We start from the raw sequence: 13,454 nt of genomic DNA, 5'->3' as shown, positions 1-13,454 counted from the left end.
CCGGGTTTAGGCCCAATCTGATCATAGTCTGTAGCAACTCCCAGGGCAGCGATGCGATCCAAGAGCTCATTCAGGGAAGAGAGCTCCATTGGATCTAACTGCTCGGCGAGTTCCGAGTTGATGTGAAGATTGCTTTCGATGACCCGAGAAGTCATCGTCGCCGCAGCGGCCAAACAGACGGTCATAAGAAAACCACCTAGCCGGAGAGTTTGGCCGATAGCCAAAGCTCCCTCGGCAACAGTGCCATCTTTAAAGACGGGATGAGACATCCTTCCTGGTGGCGACGGCACAGCGGAACTCTCAATGAAAAGCACCCATGTCGGTGTTAAAACCGGCGGATCTCGGGTAGGGGGTCCGAACTATGTGTCTAGGCCGGATGGTAATAGGACGCAGGGGACGCAATGTTTTACCCAGGTTCGGGCCCTCTTGATGGAGGTAAAACCCTACGTCCTGCTTGATTAATATTGATGATATGGGTAGTACAAGAGTAGATCTGCCATTAGATCGGAGAGGCTAAACCCTAGAAGCTAGCCTATGGTATGATTGTATGTTATGGTTGTTGTCCTATGGACTAAAACCCTTCGGTTTATATAGACACCGGAGAGGGTTAGGGTTACACAAGGTCGGTTACAAAGGAGGAGATATCCATATCCGTATTGCCTAGCTTGTCTTCCACGTCAAGTAGAGTCCCATCCAGACACGAGACGAAGTCTTCAATCTTGTATCTTCATAGTCCAGCAGTCCGGCCAACGGATACAGTCTGGCTGTCCGGAGACCCCCTAATCCAGGACTCGCTCAGTGGCATACTAAGACACAAAGACACAAATAATACAAGACGCTCCAAGCAAAACATATATCATGTTGGTGAATAAAAATATAGCTCCAAGTAAATTACCGATGGAAGTGGACGAAAGAGGGGATGCCTTCCGGGTCATCCCCAAGCTTTGACTTTTTGGTGTCCTTGGATTATCTTGGGGGTGCCATTGGCATCCCCAAGCTTAGGCTCTTTCCACTCCTTGTTCCATGATCCATCAAAAGAATTCACCCAAAACTTGAAAACTTCACAACACAAAACTCAAAATAGAAAACTCGTGAGCTCCGTTAATGAAAGAAAACAAAAGACCACTTCAAGGTACTGTAATGAACTCATTCTTTATTTATATTGGTGTTAAACCTAATGTATTCCAACTTATATATGGATTATAAACTATTTTACTAGCCATAGATTCATCAAAATAAGCTAACAACACACGAAAAACAGAATCTGTTAAAAACAGAACAGTCTGTAGTAATCTATAGCTAGCGCAAGATCTGGAACCCCAAAAATTCTAAAATAAATTGCTGGACGTGAGGAATTTATCTATTAATAATCTTAAAAAAAGAATTAACTAAATAGCACTCTTCAAATAAAAATGACAGCAGTTCTCGTGAGCGCTAAATTTTCTGTTTTTTACAGCAAGTTCAACAAGACTTTCCCCAAGTCTTCCCAACGGTTCTACTTGGCACAAACACTAATTAAACACAAAAAACACAACCAAAACAGAGGCCAAATAATTTATTTATTACTAAGCAGGATCAAAAAGCAAGGAATAAAAATAAAATTGGGTTGCCTCCCAACAAGCGCTATCATTTAGCGCCCCTAGCTAGGCATAAAAGCGAGGATAGATCTAGGTATTGCCATCTTTGGTAGGCAATCCATAAGTGGCTCTCATGATAGTTTCATATGGTACTTTTATTTTATTTCTTGGAAAGTGTTCCATGCCCCTTTTTAATGGAAATTAAAATCTAATATTCCCTTCCTTCATATCAATAATCGCACCAACCGTTCTAAGGAAAGGTCTACCAAGAATAATAGGGCAAGAAGGATTGCAATCTATATCAAGAACAATGAAATCTACGGGCACATAATTCCTATTTGCAACAATAAGAACATCATTAATCCTTCCCATAGGTTTCTTAATAATGGAATCCGCAAGATGCATGTTTAGAGAGCAATCATCAAAATTATGGAAATCTAGCAAATCACACAAAGTCTTGGGAATAGTAGAGACACTAGCACCCTAATCACACAAAGCATAAAACTCATGATTTTTAATTTTAATTTTAATAGTTGGTTCCCACTCATCATAGAGTTTTCTAGGGATAGAAACTTTCAACTCAAGTTTTTCTTCATAAGATTGCATCAAGGCATCAAGAATATGTTCGGTGAAGGCTTTATTTTGACTATAAGCATGTGGAGAATTTAGCACAGATTGCAACAAGGAAATACAATCAATTAAAGAGCAACTTTCATAATTAAATTCCTTTAAATCCAATATAGTGGGTTTAGCAACATCTAGATTTTTATTTCTTTCAATCCCACTTTCATCAATTTCATCATTAAGATCTAAATACTTCGATTTTTTAGAACGCCTTCTAGGTAAAGGAAGATCATATTCAGTTTCATCAAGATTCATATTGCAAAATAAAGATTTAATGGGGGACACATCAATAACTTTTAGATCTTCATCTTGATTTTCATAGGAATTGGAAGAACATGCTTTAATAAAGGCATCTTTGGAAGCATGCATCCTAGCGGTTCTTTCTTTGCACTCATCAATGGAAATTCTCATAGCTTTGAGAGACTCATTGATATCATGTTTAGGAGGAATAGATCTAAGCTTTAAAGAATCAACCTCAAGAGAAATTCTATCAATGTTTCTAGCCAAATCATCAACTTTAAGCAATTTCTCCTCAAGCAAAGCGTTAAAATTCTTTTGTGAATTCATAAAATCTTTAACACTATTCTCAAATTCAGAGGGCGTCTTTTTATAATTTCCATAAGAGTTGCTGTACGAATTACCATAATTATTAGAAGGATTACTAGGATATGGCCTAGGATTAAAATTCCCTCTATAAGCGTTGTTACCAAAATTATTCCTACCAACAAAATTCACATCCATAGATTCATTGTTATTCTCAATCAAAGTAGACAAAGGCATATCATTAGGATCAGAAGAAACACTCTTAGTAGCAAATAATTTCATAAGTTCATCCATCTTTCCACTCAACACATTGATTTCTTCTATCGCATGCACTTTTTTATTAGAAGATCTTTCAGTATGCCATTGAGAATAATTAACCATAATATTATCTAGGAGTTTAGTAGCATATCCTAAAGTGATTTCCATAAAAGTGCCTCCCGCGGCCAAATCTAAAAGATTTCTAGAAGCAAAATTCAATCCGGCATAAAAAATTTGTATAATCATCCACAAATTCAAACCATGAGTAGGGCAATTACTTATCATCAATTTCATTCTCTCCCAAGCTTGTGCAACATGTTCATGATCAAGTTGTTTAAAGTTCATAATATCATTTCTAAGAGAGATGATCTTAGCGGGAGGAAAATACTTAGAGATAAAAGCATCTTTGCACTTGTTCCATGAATCAATACTATTTTTAGGCAAAGACGAAAACCAAGCTTTAGCACGATCTCTAAGCGAAAAAGGAAATAGCTTCAATTTAACCACATCATTATTGAAATCTTTTTTCTTTTGCATATCACATAAATCAACGAAGCTATTCAAATGAGTAGCAGCATCTTCACTAGGAAGGCCGGCGAATTGATCTTTCATAACAAGATTCAACAAAGCAGTATTAATTTCACAAGATTCAGCATTGGTGAGAGGAGCAATCGGAGTGCTAAGGAAATCATTATTATTGGTATTGGTGAAGTCACACAATTTGGTAGTATCTTGAGCCATCGCGACAAACAAGCAATCTAACACACGAGCAAACAAAAAGCAAGCGGGCAAAAAGAGGCAAATAGAGAGGGAGGATAGAGAGAGAGGGCGAATAAAACGGCAAGGGTGAATTGGGGGGAGAGGAAAATGAGAGGCAAATGGCAAATAATGTAATGCGAGAGATAGGGATTTTGATGGGTACTTGGTATGTTGACTTTTTGCGTAGACTCCCCGGCAACGGCGCCAGAAATCCTTCTTGCTACGTCTTGAGCTTGCGTTGGTTTTCCCCAAAGAGGAAGGGATGATGCAGCAGAGTAGCGTAAGTATTTCCCTCAGTTTTTGAGAACCAAGGTATCAATCCAGTAGGAGGCCACACTCAAGTCCCTCGTACCTGCACAAAGTTATAGCTACTTGCAACCAACGCGATTAGGGGTTGTCAATCCCTTCACGGTCACTTACGAGAATGAGATCTGATAGATATAATATTTTTGGTATTTTTGGTATAAAGATGCAAAGTAAAAAGTAAAGGCAAAGTAAAAAGCAAAACAAGATTAAAGTGATGGAGATTGATATGATGAGAATAGACCAGGGGGCATAGGTTTCACTAGTGGCTTCTCTCAAGAGCGTAAGTATTCTACGGTGGGTGAACAAATTACTGTTGAGCAATTGACAGAATTGAGCATAGTTATGAGAATATCTAGGCATGATCATGTATATAGGCATCACGTCCGTGACAAGTAGATCGAAACGATTTTGCATCTACTACTATTACTCCACTCATCGACCGCTATCTAGCATGCATCTAGAGTATTAAGTTAAAAACAGAGTAACGCCTTAAGCAAGATGACATGATGTAGAGAGATAAATTCATGCAATATGAAATAAACCCCATCTTGTTATCCTCGATGGCAATGATACAATACGTGCCTTGCTGCCCCTTTTGTCACTGGGTAAGGACACCGCAAGATCGAACCCAAAGCTAAGCACTTCTCCCATGGCAAGAACTACCAATCTAGTTGGCCAAACCAAACGGATAATTCGAAGAGACTTGCAAAGATAACCAATCATACATAAAAGAATTCAGAGAAGATTCAAATACTATTCATAGATAGACTTGATCATAAACCCACAATTCATCGATCTCAACAAACACACCGCAAAAAGAAGATTACATCGAATAGATCTCCACAAGAGAGGGGGAGAACTTTGTATTGAGATTCAAAGAGAGAGAAGAAGCCATCTAGGTTACTAACTATGGACCCGAAGGTCTGAGGTAAACTACTCACACTTCATCGGAGGGGCTAGGATGATGTAGAAGCCCTCCGTGATGACAGCCCTCATCCGGCGGAGCTCCGGAACAGGCCCCAAGATGGGATCTTGTGGATATAGAAAGTTGCTGCGGTGGAATTAGGTTTTTGGCTCCTGTTCTGATCGTTTGGGGGTACATGTGTATATATAGGAGCAAGAAGTACGCCGGAGGAGCAACGAGGGGCCCACGAGGCAGGGGCACGCCCCCCACCCTCGTGACCTCCTCTTTTGTTCCTTGGAGCAGGGTCCAAGTCCCTTGGATCACGTTCGGTGAGAAAATCACGTTCCCAAAGATTTTATTCCGTTTGGACTCCATTTGATATTCCGTTTCTTCGAAACACTGAAATAGGCAAAAACAGCAATTCTGGGCTGGGCCTCCGGTTAATAGGTTAGTCCCAAAAACAATATAAAAGTGGAAAATAAAGCCCAATATAGTCCAAAATAGTAGATAATATAGCATGGAGCAATCAAATATTATAGATACGTTGGAGACGTATCACGGCTTAGCATAGATCAAACCAGCTTTCTATTATTACACGAATATGATTACAAGGTCTCCGATATTACAATGAATAACACCGGCACGGTGACACTACGCCATCTCAGTTGCTCTATGTAAGCAGCAGAACAACTCGAAGCAGCGGAATAACTCTAGCAGCGGAAAAACTATTGGCAGCGGAACAATGACGACGGTGGTGAACGGACTCCAATCCACAGGGACTCTGGCTGGAACGCTTATCCTAGCTCGCGAACACAGGAACAACACCAAACAAGCAAGCAATCCAGGCACGACCTACAAGCTGGCATGACACGCCAGGTCAGTACATTGAATGTACTTGCAAGCTCACAATTAACCAGAAGCATTCAAGACAAACAACAGCATGGCAATTACAGGTTAAGCAGGGATTAACATGAGATCCTTATAACAACATGACATGAGCACATGATATCCAAAGTAATACTCCAAATTAATACCAGATACCATCATGAAAATAATCATAATAGCCACTAAGAATCCAAAGGCAATATGAACCTGATACATCTAGAACAATATGAGCATGGCATGAACATATAAATCTGACGATACTAGCATGCCACATGATGACAACCTACATGCACCAATTATTCTGTTCAGGTTATCTCCCAAACCAATCACACGCATCACATTACAATCCTCGCACCATCAACACGATCATCTCAGCGATCAAACAGCCTTTGGTATAAAACAATACCATAGTATCATTAATGACCACAAGGAGCTTGATCTTACCCATGATTCCTCGCCAACATCCACGAATATCCAACAACTCTTGTATCCTCGATACCGACGGTATCATTCCGGCCGATCAAACCATGACCAACACTTGGTCTCAAACGTGACATCTCGGCGATCAAACCAACTATCTCCTCTCGAACCGGTTTCATTAATCAAGTTATTATTATCTGTTGACTCACGGTGGGACCGACACGAACTAGGCCCTTATTCCGCGGGCGCGGCTATCGATAGATTTAATATACACTCTGCAGAGGTAGCACACTGTACCCACACCACGGAACCCATGGCCTCGCACTCCCATTCGGGTGGACCAACGGCGTTCCGACAAAACCGATCTACTGCCGTGACACTCTCCCGGCCACTCCGACCCACTCCCAACTGGGCTAGTCCTGGGTGGCCCCGTGTCTACCAAAGACACCCCGACCACCGTCGTGGTCAAAACTCCCTCACGGGGACCGGATCCATAAAATAAAAATAACGGGCACACAAGGTTATGTTCGCCTACCTAATCAGAGTAAGCACGCCCATAACCTTCCCTCGTGGGAGGCACCGGCGAGATGCACGACAATAGACCCAGTTAGGACCTTACCCATACGGTAAGTGTGGTTGCACTGGTCAGTTTCGATCTGGCGGCACCATGACTCTGCCAACAGTTGTTCAAGTTTAAATTAATCCGGTTAAACTTGAATGCCAAATGGTGAGGCATGATAAAATAACATGATGCAATGACAATGCATGATCATAATATCAACATAAGCACGGGATGCAACATAACTGTCTATCATATCAACTATGAAATAATCTCCAACTGAACATGGCATAATGATGAGCATAAATATTACAAGTGCAACACTACTCATAGTATAACATAACATGACCACTAGCATCAACCATAAATATCATGCAAGAACTTATCAATAACATCACCGAGTAACACTTAACCAACTAACAGCAATGGAACAATGCCTATTAATAGTACTCGGTAACCGACGTTAGTCATGCACCGAAGAGCATGACCAACCCAACATGTACTATTATCAAGCATGGCAATATGAAAGTAATACTAGCAACTAGCAGGGCATGATAACCAGGTGCATAACAACATAGCAAACAAGTAAGCACAACCCCAGAAGCATTTCCGAAACAACGATAACCATATTTTAAACAAGCAATCATTTAATAAATATTCAAGTTGAAAACCATGGCTACTGCATGACTATCATGCAAGTGGGTATTGTGGCTTGCCTGGGGGTGAAGAAGGCACCGGTGAGAAGTGCGGTGAAGCCGCTGAAAGATTTGCCGGAAACAGTTCTCACTCGGAGGGGCTGTTTACGTGCAAGGGCAAAAGGTCATTTTCACAGTGTCAAATCAAAGTGAAAATGGAATCAGCAAAACGGGTTCGACGAGATGAAGAAGTGGGATTTGGATTCACCTCATTTGGAGTTGTGGTTAAAAAGATAGGAAGGGTTGAATTTCAGGGACTTTTCTGCAAAAATATAATCACAAACAAGTCCCTGAATGGATAAGGAAGAAGCACAAAGTTAGAAATACGCTTTCTGACTAAGAAAACGTAGACTGGGCTGAAACAGAGAGGACTATGCTTTCAGAATAACGAAAACGTACTCTGAGCTGAAGCAGAGGGAAACTGCGCTTTCGATTTGGTGAAAGCGTATTTCACGAATGCGTGGCCACTTATCCATGTTAGCGCCTGGGTCAACCCCTTGTGCGGCTGACGGGTGGGCCGGGGCGACGCGGGGCCCGCCTGGAAGGTTCTTTGTCTTCAACCTCCCCTGATCACGCGTGGCAGAGAGCGGTGCTGGCCCCGACGGCGATAGCCGGCGACTTCGGCCACCGTTCGGGCTGTGCCACCTACCGGCGTGGTCAGCAGGCCAAGCCGAGCCAACCTGGACCATCCAGACATCCGGAGGAGGTCGGCGTCAAGGAGAGCCGCGGTTACAGCAGACGGGGCTTCGGCCGGAAGTTGAGGACGAGGTCATGGCGACAAACGGAGAGTCGAGGGAGACGCTCTGGTGGCTGGGTGATCTACTAGAGGTGGTGGAAGAGAGGGCGGGGCTCGGGGTCGCCGGAATCAGAGTGAGCAGAGGCAGCGGCCACGGCGGTGATGGTGGCAAGAGCTTTAGAAGCTCGGGCGAGTGGATGGGGAGGGGAGTGGACTGCGGGGAGGCCAGTGGTATGCTCAAACGGCTCGGGGAAGGCCTATTTATAGGCGGGGCAAGGACTTGCCGCGCTGGCGTTGCCACGGCCACGCGGCCGGCGCCGCGGACGCGTGTGCACGCCCTCGAGCTCGAAGGTAGACGACGGGGGAGGCATGGGGGAGAGCTTCACGGGCAGAGGACACCAAGGGAGCCAGAGAGAAGGATTCCGATGCCATTATGCCTTGTTCGGCCACTGTGCATCCGTGGGCATGCGTGTTTTGCATTGATGAGCAAGCGGCGGAGGGGAGAGCTCTGGGTGCATCGACGACATGAGAGAGATAATGGACCATCTCACGCCGCTAAGACGAGAGAGGGGGAAGGGGCCCGAGCACAAATACATGTCTGCCGTGCACATGCATGCAAAAGCGGTGGTACCGCGTGCAGCGGTGCACACAGTGGCACACGGCGGTGCCCAAACAATGTCTGGGGGCTTGTCCTTCCTGGGGAGCGTTGCAACTCGGGTGTGGTAGATTGGTTAAAAGTGACATGGTTAAAATGGCAGTTAACACCTGAAGTTTATTGCAGTAAACTTTGAGGAGCACTGGCGATCCACAGAAGAGGGATTGGAAACAATGGAGTTGTCTGGTAGATTTACGGTTAGAAGACTTACATCCTGGTAATTTGAGAAGAATTGGACCACTTAATTAATATAGTTGCTTTACAACTAGTAATCTGGTCCAGAATGAAGATCATGATGATGCTCTCAAATGGGAGAAGCCACTTGAGGCTAAACTTTGGAAAGGAAGAACTATATTTGGCGATATGAAGATGCTGGCAAAAGGTTTTCATACCAATTGGATAAACCAAAATGTGTACTTCCTTCACACACATTTTCCGACTGACCAGAAACTTGCAAAAATTCGAGAGGACAAATGGCTTGATGAAACATGCCCAAAATAGGTGGAGGTAGGTTATATGGATAATAGAAGGCCTAGAAAATTTGGCAGCCATAATGGAGCAAGATACAATATACTTGCTTCACAAACTGAAATTTTGGACAGAATCAAAGAATTGATGGTGATCTCACATGGAAGCATGACATGAGCTCTACTTCGGTGGAGAGTGATGATTTGGTGATATGAAGGGCCATGCAAAATTGCAACTCATTTGGATATGCCTATCTTGTATTTCCTTCACAACCAGTTCCCTCAGACAGGAACTTTGGAAAAATCATAATTAAATAATTACTAGGCAAATGAGGTTGCACTTTGGCATGTGGCAATGATATGGACATGAAAAGGTTTCCAAGGAGATTGAGGTCAATTGGGAAAAGATAAATGGCACTTGCTTCACATTATGCCATTTAGGGCAGGATAGGAAATGAATTATTTGAGCATGATGGGGAACATGGCAAATGAAATATTTTGCCATATTTGTGAAAGATGTGACCCAAACAATTTATGAGAATTATTTGGGAATTTTAGGAGTGATGGAAATAAAGGTTGCTTCACAACCTAGGGCAAATTGGGTTATTCCTTTAATAGAAAAGGAATATTCCCAATAAAAAGAATATTGGGATTTGGGGTAGGATGAAAATGACATGGTCTAGGGAAGGATTTGGGTATGACAAGCCACTCTAGAAACAAAGAGGAGGGCATCTTCTTCAGTTTCCAGGCCACAAAGCCACGGAAAAAGAAAACTCAAGGAAAAACCTCAGAAAAACAAAAGAAAAGGAAAGGGCCAAAAATCAGGCTGTCACAAACCTTACCCCTTAAAGAAATCTCGTCCTCGAGATTTGGTTGCTCAGGGAACAAGTATGAAAATACTGACTTAAGGAAACCGTTTCCAACTCGGGTATCCTTTTTCTTATTTTTGTTCCCACTAAATTTTTATCTGGCTGGCCCTGGGGTGGTTTGCTTTAATATATCCATATTCTGACAGATCTTACCTTGCTTGTTCATTCTTATACAGACTCCAGTTTCTTTTTAGGTCTGCTGACTTAACTGACTGTGATGGATTCTCAGGACTGAAATATATGTCGGACTCACAAATCCAAGAGTGATTTCCATTGGGTGTGCTATCCGGCACTGACAATCTCTCATGAAGTGGTGATCAGTGGACACCCAAGCTCTAACTCCTTGCATAGGGTTTTTCCACTAAATGCATGTCCTTCGGGTTCCAAATAGTGAATTGGATCATAATCGCTTTCCTGACAGATTCTAGCTTATTGCGGAAGTTTCTGAATCATCTTAACTGGTTCCACTGTCTTGAGTATCGGATCTGTACCAAATATTTGATTGTTACCTGTCTTGGCTAACATAAGAGTTTGACCTGTAGGAAAATATCTGCAGACTTGACTGGCGGCAGTTCTGCACCACGCGGGTCTTGCAACAATTTTCATACCCACATTACTGGTCTTGCTCCTTCATTATTGTTTTCTTGGTCTGGATCCTTGGTTGAAAGAGCTGGGTCATATTGCTTCTTTGTATCACCATAGGTACTGTCGGTGCAATTTTTCGGCAATCGTAGCCTATCCTCATTTTTCTGACAGGGTAGCCCATTAAATGGCCGGTTCAACACCCCTCAAGTTCTGACTGATTCTTGCTTCTGACCAAAATGTTGTAGATCTGATTCTTGGGATTTACTGCCATATGCTGTCAATTCACAGCGTACAACCTTGTACCAATGTCTTACTAAGGAAGATTGGCTGATTTGTGCTCGAAACTTTCATCGAACAGCTTACTGAAGAAGATTGAGTATCGTGCTTCAGAAGCTTACCCCCTTAAAGACCTTGCTGGGGAAAGACTCAGTACCTTATTCCGGAAGCTTTTGCGGTTGCTTACTGAAGAAGACAGAGTACCTTGTGCGGGAAATCATCCATATATCGTACTGAGGAAGATAGATGAATCTTGCCTTGGAAGCTTTTCGGGTATCTTGCGAGGGAAAATTGGGTTGCCTACACTAGAAGCTTCTTGCTGTGATATGCGGACCGATTTCCACACATATAACCATCTTACAATTTTTGTTATGGATTTCTTGTATGAAACGGGGTTTTGCAGGACTATCCTCCTTTCTGAGTACATGCCATATTCTTGCTTGCTTCCAGGTACGTCGGGTTCCAAAATCATCCTCAACAAAAAATTAAACTTGTATCTGAGCCATACCTATGATAATATTTTGTCAACCTTGCACACAATTTATCTTCTTGCTGACTTGATCATTTCTGCTATGAGGAGTGCACACCGAGGGAGACTTGACACTCAGTAACATGATCAGATATTCCCCAATCTGAATGCAGTCGGCTGAGAATTCCATATTGTGGTGAGGAGTGCACGTTAATGCAAACTTTATACTGACATTCCATCCAGGATTTCTTTTGTATTCAGACGAGCTATTTCCAATTTCACTGCAGTCTGTTGACAATTCCATTCTGTTTAACTGAGTTTCCAAATATATGCATTTCTTGCTGACTCTTCGGGTCCGGTGTCGGCTGACGAGACACTTTAATAGGGGAAAATTTTGTAACACCGAAGGCCCAAAGAAAGAAACAAAAGAAATGACTAAAACAAAAGCACACAAGCATACTACTAATTTAATTAATCAAACAATCATCACATATTACTGCTACTCACACCATAATATGCATGCACACCTAAGCACACAAATCTCGCAGAAACTCTGGTATTATGGTCTAATATGCTGTGGCGGTGTGCACGAAAATTATATCCATGTGTGGAAGGAGTTGGCGTAACCGAAGCTACACAAAGCACTGGCTGAACAGTGGCTGGATCTAGATGGATACACAGGTGAGAACGGACTTGCCGATCAAGTAGTGAGACACAAAAGTCACGACCACCTCTTCATCAAGCGTACGAAGGGAATCGTACCCGTCTAAAGAATGAAATGACATGGCAAGATAACAGTGGAAGACTGGGTTTATTGGTATTGCCCCCTTTTTTTGATAACCAAGATCAGTAAGGGTTGCCAAGGGAACGAGATGGAGGGTAATGGATGATGATGTGGTCGCATCACACCGAGGAGCAGGCATGCTAAGAAATATGGTGCAGGCGGTGGACCGAAAACGATGCCACCTACACTCACAAGATTAACCGTTAGTGACAAAATAACCGTCTATATGCATGCTATGCGACAAACAAATGCAACAATCAAGTGCAACAAACCAACGGGGGTCTATACTACCGCTTTCTAACGTTCACGCGGGCTAAGGCATCCTACAGCCAGACCTGCTCTGATACTAATCGCTGTGGCAGCCCGGCTCAGAGAAAACCGAAACGCCCTGTATTCCAGCCCAGAGATCGAGGAGAAGTCTTCTGGAATACAGCACTACTTAGCATAGAACAAACCATCTTTCTATTATTACATGAATATGATTACAAGGTCTCCGATATTACAATGAATAACACCGGCACGGCGACACTACTCCATCCTCAGTTGCTCTATGCAAGTAGCAGAACAACTCGAAGCAGTGGAATAACTCTAGCAGCGGAAAAACTATTGGCGGCGGAACAACGACGACGATGGTGAACGGACTCCAATCCGTAGGGACTCTGGCTGGAACGCTTATCCTAGCTCGCGAACACAGGAACAACACCAAATAAGCAAGCAATCCAGGCACGACCTACAAGCTGGCATGACACGCTAGGTTAGTACATTGAATGTACTTGCAAGCTCACAATTAACTAGAAGCATTCAAGACAAACAACAACATGGCAATTACAGGTTAAGCAGGAATTAACATGAGATCCTCATAACAACATGACATGAGCACATGATATCCAAAGTAATACTCCCAAATAATACCAGATACCATCATGAAAATAATCATAATAGCCACTAAGAATCCAAAGGCAACATGAACCTGATACAGCTAGAACAATATGAGCATGGCATGAACATATGAATCTGACGATACTAGCATGCAACATGATGACACTACATGCACCAATTATTCTGCTCGGGTTATCTCGCAAC

Source organism: Triticum aestivum, chromosome 2A, assembly GCF_018294505.1.
Source record: "Triticum aestivum cultivar Chinese Spring chromosome 2A, IWGSC CS RefSeq v2.1, whole genome shotgun sequence".
Classification (NCBI taxonomy): domain Eukaryota; kingdom Viridiplantae; phylum Streptophyta; class Magnoliopsida; order Poales; family Poaceae; genus Triticum; species Triticum aestivum.
The sequence above is the reverse complement of the archived record's forward strand: the minus strand, read 5'-3'. Positions refer to the sequence as shown.